The following is a 12,944-nucleotide window of genomic DNA, read 5'->3' as shown; positions in this document are numbered from 1 at the left end:
AAAAAAAAAAAAAAAAAAAAAAAAAAAAAAAAAAAAAAAAAAAAAAAAAAGAATATTGTCAAACATCTAGTCCTTACAAAAAATAAGAAAATAAATATTTGTTAATTTTTATAAAGTTTGTGCTACCAATAAAACCTACAGATTCTTTTTATGTTGCCAAGAAAGACAACTTGAGTACATAAAGAAGTATGCAAAAATATGTAAGTCAATTTTGTACATAATCAATTGGAAATGAAATTATTCTAGCCCTTTTTTCTTTGGAGTTACTCTAGATGGGTGCTCTCCCTAACATGTTATTAAAGCCTCTTCAGGCAGTTAAAAATGGATTAAGAGCAAAGGGCGTATTGACTAAAATATAATTTATATTATTATAACTAAATGGTGGTTTTGCCTACAGGTAGGAAGTACTTGGAGGGATGCTTTTGACATCCTATAGTTCACTTAGGTGTTCCACACAGAGCCTAGTTTCTGCTTAATTACTGAGGAGAGGTATGTGTATCCAACTACCATCTTTTAAAAAGATGTTGTCTCAGAGGGGGAAAATATTTTTGACTTACTTTTGGTAATTTTCCTAGGAATCAATGTAAGGTGGTGTTTTTTTGTAAGTAGATCCATAACATATATGACCTAAAACATTATTTAGAAGTTTAAAAGGGAAATATTAGTTACAAATATATCATTTTTTAAAAACTCTATAACTCAAGTACTGAAATTAACTGCTTTCTTATTATTTCACTATCTAAATCTTATGGTGTTTTGTAGCAATTGTTATGGTGAAAAACAGGAAGGACTTCCAGATGATGATATAAAAGTGGTATGGTCTAACCTCACTTTTCTTTCAGAATCCCAGGCCACAGGTGTGCCTGTGCACAAACACAGACACACACACATGCAAACACACACACACACACACACACGCACACACACACACACACACACTCTTGGGTTTGACAACCTAATCTTGGAAATTAAAATATTAAGATGTCATGGCCATCCTACTTTTTTATATATCACACAAAATAAAAACATATTGAAAATTAAACATTATTGTGTTTGAGGTACATAATGAGATGGAGCTGGAAAATTTTGAAAAAATAATTATGCATCTTGGAATTGATGAAATTTGCTAATTCACGATAGGAAAGTAGTTACATATTTTAAAATGTCAATAATGGAGGCAATCTATATTTTTAAAACTCTATTTTCTCTTTCATTAAATAATGATAGCTAACATCTATTGAATATTTACTCTGTGGCCAGCAGCCTTCCTAAAGGTATTTAAGAATGCAAATATCCAGTCATAATTTCACTAAATTGCATGTTTGCTTTGGCATTTTTTTACAAATGTTAACTTTAATTATTATATTACTAAAATCATTTAATAATTTTGATTATTATAAAACTTAATAAGAATTAGTTTTTCTTAATTTCCCAACTACTTCATAAAAAATCTGTAATTTGTTTTATAATTTCAAATCAGCAAGCAAATTTAAAATACTAAAATGCTGTGGAAACATTTTGGTGCATAATTGTATACCATTTTACAAGGTTAAATTTAATACCAAGAACTGCCTCTTTCATACAAATATTAAAAGTATTCAGAGGTTAATTTGTGTAGTTAAATAAGAAAACGTGTTTCTCTTTTGAATTCTTTACAGATGGAAGAAGTCTAATTCTACTGGTGTTAGACACTTCCTCCTTAAAATGGCAAAAATAAAAGCAAATTATTAAAATAATCATTTGGCCTGCCAGATGCCAACAATACCAACACAGCCAGCCTTTATTTTGGCAAAGATGGCCATCCATGGCACGTTAATCCCTTACTTGTTTAAAAGTTTATCAAGGTCTAAAAGAGTTTAACTTACTCAGGTGCTAGACCCGTGAAGCGATCAGCCCTCACCACTATGCAATATATTCATGTAACAAAATTGCATTTGTATCCCTTAAATGTATACAAATAAAAATAAATAAATAAAAACAAAATAGTGCAACTCTTGGCCATATCAATCAGCTAACCTCTAACATTTTTTAATACGAAAAATTAAATTGGGAAAAATGTGGTTTGGATGTCCTGGTAAATTCATTGTAACTTCAGTGCTGTCCATCCATAGATAAAAGGGAAAAGTTCACCAGAAACAGCACCACCTTCTACTTATTCAATTCTTAAATGTAATTTAGTGTCTAAAGTAAACATATGAAAGCAAAGAGCAAATGTTACTAATGCAATGTTTTTTTTCTTATTTTTCTAAGACCTTTTCTCTGTTGACATGTAATTCATGTCTATCATCCTAAATAGATTTAATTTAATATTCAGCACTACTAGCCATAATTTTGCAAAATTATAATCAATATGAAGCTAATTTAGGAATAGCAATGAGAATTCTACCAATCAGATTTCTGATAGAAAATAGCTTGCATGCTTAAATTAAGATATTTCAGTGAAAGTTCCTAACAAAGATATAATCAGGGTTTAGGGAGCCATAAATGAGAATGCAGGACCCGGGCCTAGTAAGAGAAAAAGTGTTGTTACCACTTCTAGCAGAGAAGGTAGCAAAGGAGGAAGTTGTTTGGGTGGGCAGTGTCTGTATGCTTCATGGCTAGAAGGTAGCCAAGAAATATTCCAAACCTTTAGCTGAGGAATCCAGCCAGTCTGAGATGAACACACCGATAAATGTGGGGAGTAGGCACCCTAATTTCACCTTTTCTTTCTTATTAACTGATGCTGAGGCTTCCCAATGGCCAAAGAAGGGACTGGAGTCTGTTTTAGTTTAGTAAAACAGAAAGATAGCATAAAAAGAGGCAAATACATAGATGAATCTGGAAACCATCATTCTCAGCAACTGTCACAAGAACAGAAAACCAAACACCACATGTTCTCACTCATAGGTGGATGTCGAACAATGAGAACACATGGACACAGGGAGGGGAACATCATATACTGGGGTGTGTTGGGGGGCTAGGGGAGGGATAGGAGGCTGTAGGGAGGGATAACATTGGGAGAAATGGCTGATGTAGGTGACGGGGGGATGGAGGCAGCAAACCATAATGGCATGTGTGTACCTACGTAACAATCCTGCATGTTCTGCACATGTACCCCAGAACTTAAAGTATTTTAAATCTTAAAAGGAAGGGTCAGTACAGCTAATACTTATATGTAAACTGGAGACAGTAACGCCTACTTGAGGGGTCATTGTGAGGATAAAATGAGATAATGCTTGTACATAGTAAGAGCTTAATAAAGCTTTAGTTTCATGGTTTTAAAATGAAAAAAAAAAAAAAGAAGCAAACAAAAGAGAGATAGCTGAAAAACTAAATATAATGAATATAATAGAATTTGTGGACTGCATCTGATACGTCACATGCGGACATGGTTTCAATGTTTGACCCAATGTACATGCCAAATATTTATAGAGAAGGCAAAGATCATAAACTGCAGAATCATTCAGCTTACCAAATTAGAGACTGACAGACCTCCCACATTAAAGTGATTCTCTGTAAGCCTTGATGGCTCATCCTGAATTGTTACTGTGTCTAGATTTTTAAAATACTACTACTTTGTTAATTATTTTGATTTTATAAATGCCCCATGATAAACAGTGATCCACATGAGTGAACATCATACAAGCAGTAGAAGTTATATTTTAAGTCTGAAAATGGGTTACATTCAAAACTTTTTACTGGGAGATAAAATAAATATCCCCCAAACATTTCTTAAATGATTTATGTTTATATGAAGTCACGAGTAATAGAAAAACAGAAAAGTTAATTAAACAATACATTATTTGGCCCTCAAGCCACCAATCAGTTTGGAGTTTCCTGATTCCTTTCCATAGACCCTAATGTCTCCCAAAGGCCTGAGCAAGGTGCATGGTAGGAAAACTTTAATCTGTGGGTTTCAGTAAATGCAGCTATAGGTAATTACAAGAAACTGTGTCCCAAATAAGTTTTAGAATATCAGACTTGGGGAAAATACACTCAACTCAATCTTTTAATGCATATGAGTTAGTGGAAGAAAAGAATCAAACAGCAACTAAATGAAAACCTATTTTGGGTTTGCAGAAAATGAAGATAGAGGGAAGGGAAATGTGGAACAACTATTAAATCTCTGTTCAAACTCCTAAAACAGTTGCTTAGGGTTTTCTACCTTCTATTGTATACATTCATTAGGAATTTAAAGACAGTAGAAAAGGCTTTTATTTTCTTATAAATAATTTAATCAATAACTATTCATTGATCAAGTGGTCACAATCAATTTTTTAGATATGTGTGCATACATGTGTTCTTATTGCTTATGAATGTATAATTTGCAGTCTTACAATTTAACTCAGATTTTGTGTTGTCTCTTTTGTGAGAATGTTAGCTTATATGGGGTTATATTTTATTTGGCTTATTTGCGTGGTATATGTCTAAGGTCGCATGCATAAATATGTTTATCATACAGCCCTAATTTATATATACCGCAGGCACATAATACACTAAAGTAGCCAAGAGTAAAGGCGTGTGTGTGTGTGTGTGTGTGTGTGTGTGTGTGTGTGTGTGTGTGTATGTGTGATGTAGCATACATATGCATAGATACTTCTAATTATTTTTTAAAAAATTGATTATATATAATTATGAAGCCTATATATAAATGTCATGATTCATTTGGTATAAAGTTTTTGGTTTCTTCCTCCAATGATTTTGAAATGGTTTATAACAGGATATTCTATTCCATATTTTACAGTTTTATTTCAGGAGCAAAATATTTTATCAAAGGTAGTACTAAAGTTGTCCCAGTAATATCAGAGTACTCTAATCTATTAATTACCTCTATTAGTGTTCAGTACTTAAGTCTGTTAATTAAAGTCACTAGTAAAAAATTGAACAATAAGTTATTAGTGAAGAGTTAGGGAAGCAAAAGAAGTAACCAAGTTAAGTGTCCTGATCTCAAGGGGGTGTGACCCTGAAGAAGTGATAAGACATATACATGGTTAAAATAATTAGGATAGATTATGATATGGGATATAAAAAAGAATTTGAAGCATTGCTATAAATTGAATAAGAGAGGAGGGAGTTATGATTGGTTATCTTTGTGAAAGTAATTTAAGCAGTCCTTAGAGCAAAATTTTAACACTCAGGTACAGTGAGTGTTAAACACTCTGGAAGTGAGATAAGTGAGATGGGAGCTAAAATTTATTTGTTTAGTTATTGGTCTCCTACCATTTTAGATACTATGTTAGGTGCTGGAAATACACTGCACAATGAAACAAAAATAGTCCCTTCTCCTATATTTACCATGTATTGGGAAAGAATATTGACAGTTGTTTCAAGAAGTTTGGATGGGTAAAGAGAGGCTTATTTGGGGAAAAACATACGAAAAGAGTGAAACGAGGGGGAATAGTTTTGTTTGGATTTTAGTTGTTTAGATGTTTCCAGGATTAGAAAAATGTGTTTGGTTTTAGTCAGCGTGGAAGGAACCAGGGAAATGGAGAAATGCAAATTTAGATATGAATAACTGATTCAGTAAAACTGGTAAAGTGAGGAAAGTGTTGTAATTAAAATTTAATATGAGGGATTATTTTGGAAAATAAATAAGTAAAAACAGAGAGGTATTTTAAGGTCTAAAGAAGAAACATTCAGTGATGTATACATCAAATAGCCTCATCATTTTATAAACCAGAAGTCTAATTCATTTGAAATTAAAGAAGTCAGGGCAAGGTTTGAGCTGAAGGAGAATAGAGATTTTTAAAAATGCGCAAAGAGCTGGAACATTTTAAGTGGTCACATCCTACTCATGACTAGATGGGGTCAGACAGCATAGTCCGGTTGAATATCTAAGAGGTATGACTAAACGGATATGATTCTTGCCTGCATGAACATTTGATCTAGTGAAAGGTACATCCAATAATCAATTACACAAATAAATATTAACTGGTCAGCTGGCAAGAAAAATATGTCAGGGGATAGATTTCACAGAGAACTAGAGGGTTGGAGAGAACCCAGTGACTGACTTTGGATTCTGAGTGGCAAATAAAGCTAAGTGTAGTGTTTGATGGACCAGGGCAATAGAGAAAGATAAAGGAAGGGTAAATTACGAGTTCAGTAGGAGTCAGAAAGTGGAATAAGTGAAAATACATGCAACTGCACTTGGAAAGCAGGCTTTCAGTGTTTTACTAGAAGCAGAGCAGCTACAAAAGACAAACTGACTCCAGGCAAAACTGTAATTTAGAGGAGAAATGGAGCCCTGACACGTGTGTGTGCAGCAACCCCACGCTCACCAGGGAGAGCTTGGCTTATGCCATGTATCCAGCAATTGACCATATTAATTCACAAACATGGACTACTCCAAGGCAGCATAAGTCATACAGGAAACAACATTTCTATCTACTTTTGTTTAAAGCTATTAATGTTGTACTCACGTACATTCAGTGTATTAGATGATGTTTCAGCTTATTTGGCCCCTTTCTCATTGGGTGACCTTGCAGCCTCACAATAAAGAGAACCATTTCTAGAAAAGAGATAAAATTAAAACATGGCATTACATTTAAGGAAGTTAGAAAATAGCCCAGGCAAAGTTATTTGAAATTAAAACTGACCTAATGGAATAACCTACGGGGAATAATTTATATTTCTCTACACTATGTTTATCCAAGTGTATATTCATTTTATATTATGTCATGCTTGAGGCTTTTCCCAGAATATAAAAGGCTTTTTGCAAAATGATGGTAATCACAATATTTGGTTCTGAGAAAAATCTCACTTTATCAAATTTGCCTTTCTACTGGATTGTTGAGCAATATTTTTAACAAGGGAAAAAAGGTATATCTGGTGCTATCTATCCCTGCTTCCTTTGCCCGGTCTATTTTTGTGAAATGAGTTTATTCCCCATTTAAATATACTGTGACTTTTCATGCCTGCATATCATTTTCCATTCTATCTTATCCACTTTAAATGTCATTATTCTTTTGTCTACTCCTATTTCTCATCTACAAACTCATAGTCTTCTTTAATACCCAGCTCAAATATGACCTTTTCCCCCTGAAGCTGCCAATCAAAATTAATCTCTACCTCATCTGTAATCCCACAGACCTTTGTTTGTCATATATTAAGAGATTTATAACCAGTGTTCCTAATTCTATCTCCCTGCCTTTGCTCTCTGAGGCAGGGAAAATGTTTTATCTGCATGTGCATGTGTGTGCACTCATGTATTTACTTTCTTTAATCACCACCTGCCTTACTCAAATAATACACATTCAGACATTATTTTCAATTGCTCCTTACTCTATCCTGGAGTAAATTAGATTTAGTTAGCACTGCTATAGTTTACACTACAATAATTTAATATTTATTTCCAATGAAGACACTTTTTTTTTCATTTGTCTTCCAAAGCAAAATTCTCTCTAGTCTTCCTCCCACGATGGGTCAAGCTTTCTTAGTCTCCTCTGAAGTTTCCTTCCAACTTTTTGTAATAATAATGGCTTATCTGTTGACCATCTCCTATTTTCTTTTTCTTTTTTTTTTTTTGAGACGGAGTTTCGCTCTTGTTACCCAGGCTGGAGTGCAATGGCGCAATCTCGGCTCACCGCAACCTCCGCCTCCTGGGTTCAGGCAATTCTCCTGCCTCAGCCTCCTGAGTAGCTGGGATTACAGGCCCGCACCACCATGCCCAGCTAATTTTTTGTAGCTTTAGTAGAGACGGGGTTTCACCATGTTGACCAGGATGGTCTCGATCTCTTGACCTTGTGATCCACCCGCCTCGGCCTCCCAAAGTGCTGGGATTACAGGCTTGAGCCACCGCGCCCGGCCCCATCTCCTATTTTCTATTAGACTAACTCCCATTAAGGTCTAATTCAGGTTTATGACTTTAAATACCATTTATACACCTGGAATTGACAAATTTATATTTTAGCCCAGCCAACTCTCACTTGATATACACATTTAGAGTGGTAATAAACTATTTAAAGTTAGAATATCCCAAACTGAGCTCCCTGCCACCACCAATTTTTCTCTTTCTGCCATTTTTTCTCAGGTCAGATCAACAGGCCACCATTTTCGTATTCAAAAAGACTAACAAGTGACTTACACCTTGACTCTATTCTTTCCCTCCTTAATTTTGGTTCAAATCACTTATTACCATCTAGCATACAACATCTTTGACAAACAGACTTTTTAAAATTGTTATTTTCCTTCCAGTTGGCAAAGAAGCCCCATAAGGGTGGGGATTTCTTTTTTCTTTTATTTTCCACTGCTGTACTCCTTGGTTCCCTGAATAACAAAATACATTCAAAACAGGTATGTAGTAGGGGCTTAAATATTTTATTGATAAAAGAAGTGAAATTATTCTAAGTAGATTACTAAATAATTTACCAATATTATTGGGTTCAAAATTCAGTCCCTTTACCGCTTCCTTAACTAAGATGCAGTGGAAAATCTTATGCCCTTATTATTGTTTTCTTCTGTGTCTGTCCTGACCAAGCAGAGCCATGCCTGCTTAATATAGTCATACACGGCACATGATGTTTCAGTCAACAACAGATCGCTTACATGACAGTGGTCTTATAAGACTATAATATCACATGTTCATTGTATACTTTCTATGTTCAGGTATTTTTAGATATATAAATAGCATTGTGTTACAACTTCCTATATATTTCAGTACAGTAATATGCTGCACATGTTTGTAGCCTAGGAGCAATGAGCTTTACCACATAGCCTAGGAGTATAGGAGGGTATACAATAAAGGTGTGCATAAGTACACCATACGATGTTCTTAAGAGAATGAAATTGCCTAACAACACACATTTTTAGAATGTATTCCCAAGAGAAGTCATTCTATTGGGGCAGAAAAATATATTGGGTGGTTTACTCTTTCAGGTAGCTTAGAAAGTCACAACATAAATGAGTTTATTCTTTTGATTTAAGAAAATCTAGGTTCTAATTCCTGTTTCATTGTGTTTAGTGATGTAACTTCATTCTGAGTCTCAGGTCCTCAGCTATAAACTAGAATAATAACATATTCTCAATCACTCTTAAAAGGGAGCTGAGTAAATAAAATTGGACTATCAGTAAAAGTGTGATCAGAGTACTGAAAGCTACTAAATAAAACATGCCAAATTGTATGTATAACATAGTTTGAAACTTACTTCAGTTCTGAGAAAAAATGTGTATTGTCATGCAGATGAGCTGCAATGATTTCCAGATATTATAATTACTTTATGGTGGACCCAGTATTAACGTTGTGTTTTTTATTTGTAAAGTAGGTCATTTTTCACCATAATAAGTATTATTAACACCTAAAAATAGGTAATTTATATTTGCCTGATTTACAGATCCTAGGAAATATGTCCCATACTACTAATCAAATTAATAACTGCAACAACAGTATCTAACACTTTCAAGCACTTACTATACATCAGACACTACACTAATTATTAATATCATAAATTATTTTATTTTATTCTCAATGCTTTGTAGATGCAATTATAATCATGTCCATTAAAAAAAATAGAAAAATAGGCAGAGAAAGATTAAATGATTTACCTAAGGACACAAAGCCAGTAATAATGAAACTGTGATGCCAACCTAGGAAGCTTTGTAACACAAAAACAAATTCTAATTTGAAATTAGAATTATATAATCTGGAGTTAATACAGCAGAGTTCTAAGAAGGCAATCATTCTTAACTGAGAAAGTCTGGAGAGCATCTGGAAGACTAATGATGAATTAAAAACAAAGTAACTGTCTAACATTGTCAGTGGGTTTATGTTCATTGCTGTGCTATTCACAATAGCAAAGACATGGAATCAACCCAGGGGCCTATCAGTGGCAGACTGCAAAAAGAAAATGTAGTACATAAATATCGAATGGTAGACTGCATAAATAAAGTGTGGTAGGTATAAATGTGGAATATTATGCAACCATAAAAAATAATGAAATAATGTCCTTTGCAGCAGCATGGATGCAGTTTGAGGACATAATCCTAAGTGAATTAACACAGGAACAGAAAACTGCATGTTCTCACTTATAAGTGTGAGCTAAACATTGAGCACACAGAAACAAAAATATTTGAACAAGAGATGCTGCCATCTACTAGAGTGGGGAAGGAGGGTGAGAGATGGTTGAATAAGTACCTATCAGGTCCTATGCTAATTACCTGGGTGATGGGATTCATACCCCAAACCTCAGCCTCACACAAGATTCTCATGTAATAAATATGCACATGTACCTCCATGTCTAAAATAATAAAAGTTGAAATAAAAAAAAAAAAACAGAGTAATACTAGGATACTCCTCTTTAGGACACCATCACTTTATTGCATAACTCTTTAGTTGCAAAGTAGTCTCTCCAATAATTCACGGTGTGTGTGTGTGTGTGTGTGTGTGTGTGTGTGTGTGTGTGTAGGGTGGTTGTTTTTGTCTTCTATGAAACTGAGTCTCCCTGGATGGAATGAAGTGGCATGATCATGGCTCACTGCAGCCTCAAGCTCCTGTGTTCAGGCAATTCTCCCACCTCAGCCTGCCGAGTAGCTGGGACAGAGGCACACGCCACCATGCCTAGCTTTTTTGTTTGTTTGTTTGTTTGTTTGTGGAGACAGGGTCTCCATGTTTCCAGGCTTGTCCTGAACTCTGTTTTCAAGTGATCCTCCTGCCATTGTTCCCGAAAGTGCTGGAATTACAAGTGTGAGCCATTGCACTCAGCCTGCTCTTCTTTGTCATTGCTTTTGTGAACTGATTCATTGTAATGTTGGAGAGTAATAGCAGTAATTCACTCTGTGATTACCAAGAGCCAGTAAAATAGTTATGACAAATATCAATCTAATTGGAAGCACCACTGATTGAAGTCATTTAAAAAGCAATCACTTGATAATGTTCTTTCACTAGTTATCCTGCATTGGCAGAAAGGGGCAAAGATGAATGAACAGGTACATGTCTTCCTCCAATTCTGACAGTTCCTTTCCTTCTGATAAACAGCCATCCTGGCAGGAAAAAAAACAAGCAATGGGGAAAAGATTCCCTATTTAGTAATTGGTGCTTCAGAACTGCCTAGCCATAGCCAGAAAATTGCCAAAAAAAAAAAAAAAAAAAAAAAAAAAGAAAAAACGTAATCTCCCTCCGACCTTTCTCTGTTTGGATGAGTGCACCACAGTGATTCCGTAGTGTCACAGAGAAAAGATCGGAGCGAAGGGTGAGGAAGTCCTATAGATAATTAACTGTACTTGATAATACATTGAGGAACAGCTCTAAAACGTGCCTATCCTACACCAAGTAGAGACATTGTACAAACAACAAAAACAACAATAATAACAATAACAATGGCAGTAAGTATATGTGTTCAACACATACTATGTGTCCAATATTATGGTAAACACAGTAATTGATGCTGTGTTGTATAAATGCATTTGAAAATGTCATTCATTAGTTTTAACCACCTACTGCCTCTTCTTAAATAGATAAACAAACATTCCTAAAAGTATGATATAGCTGAGTGAGAGTTGACCACACTAAGGCACAAGGGAGTGAATTGATTGGTCCAGATCACAGCTGAAAAACTTTCATCTGACACTCTAGCATTCTTCTCAGAACACTACTCAAGTTCCCACAACTCCCTTGATGTCTGTGTCTTTATCCTCAAATGAAGGGAATTATTTAGTTGTATGAATTACAAGCACTTCTCAAGCCAGAGAATGCTACAATGTAATAGTTCTATCTTGCAAATGTCTGCTTTTAGATACCACCTGGAATTGATAACATTCCACATTTCTATTGCAGGTGAGTGGGTGAGTGGCCACACAGGACTGGGACAAATAGAAAAATATTATCCAGATATTAAAATGGTATTTATATAATTACATAATGTTATAGAAATGTTTATAATCGTGAACAAAAAAAGGAAATTCTAAAATAACAATTATTCTGTAATGATACATATGTCCATGTACAGAAACTAGATAGAAGAACATGGAATAATTTTCTCATGATTTGTTTACTATGGGGTAAGTCTAAATGATGCTTTTATATTGAGCATTAGTGTATTCACAATGTTGTTTATGATATGAATTTTGAATGAGATTTAATTTAAAACATAGATGGCACAATGACACTTCTGAAATTCAAGGAGATGCTCTGGTTTTGGGGCTCAGGTAAAATGGCTAAAATTATCTCTTCAATGTTTGTTATAAATGACTCGTAAGAGCCACTTTTAAATCATGATATGTTCTTTGCATAACTATCAATCCTAGCACATATACCAGTTAGTAATTTATCCTTCAATATCCATATTTTCCTCAGAAATCAACTTACAGTAAAGGATGAATGGCTTAAAAAATGAAAATTACCAGAATTCATTCACTCATCTATTCATTCAAGACACAACAGTTAACTGCCCACACTGTTTTAGGCACTCTTTTGGGACTTGGGGATTCAACAGAAACTAGACACTTTGTATCTAGCTTTGAACCTGTAACAGTCCAGAGTTTAAAGTGAACTCTGTGAAAAAGGCTTAAGAAGGGATTTGAAGCCAGTTTGTTTCCTTTGTCCTCACTGAAAATGCAGCAAAGTGAAGATGGTTGCTGAGCCTTGTCCCTGCAGCATGTCCCCAGGCAAATGTTTCCAGAATACAGTATGTTGCAGAAAATAATTTGAAAGTAGTCCAACTCAGCTTCCTTCATTCAATTACCTGCCATCAAATCATTTGTTTTAGCAGACAGAAATCATTGTGATAACAGGGATTTATTTTGTCCCTGTATTTCCAGCACCAAGGGCAGCACCTGCACTCTGTCCATGAAGGTCCAATCAGAGTTCAGTTCACATAAACAAGTGCTAGATTACCATGTAACAAACTTGAGTCCAGTTGGTTCTATCTCTCAAGGACATTCGTCTACTTGACTGATTATAGTCATTTACAAAACACCTTCTATATGCCAGACATATAATACCTGCAATTATTTTAATCTCATGCTGTCACACT

General features: G+C 34.7%; 1 long non-coding RNA gene across 1 annotated transcript in view; it reads right to left on the bottom strand.

Annotated features, from left to right (window-relative positions):
• The window catches only part of LOC119471366, an 826,853-nt gene that overhangs the window by 285,809 nt on the left and 528,100 nt on the right, over window positions 1-12,944 (bottom strand). The window contains exon 2 of the long non-coding RNA XR_005200401.1: window positions 6,403-6,487. This is a non-coding gene — a long non-coding RNA (uncharacterized LOC119471366). The remainder of the gene's footprint in view (window positions 1-6,402; window positions 6,488-12,944) is intronic.

The sequence above is a fragment of the Cebus imitator genome, unplaced genomic scaffold (genome assembly GCF_001604975.1).
Source record: "Cebus imitator isolate Cc_AM_T3 unplaced genomic scaffold, Cebus_imitator-1.0 Scaffold58, whole genome shotgun sequence".
NCBI classification, from domain to species: Eukaryota; Metazoa; Chordata; class Mammalia; order Primates; family Cebidae; genus Cebus; species Cebus imitator.
Note: the sequence above shows the minus strand (reverse complement) of the source record. Positions and strands in the feature narration are given on the sequence as shown.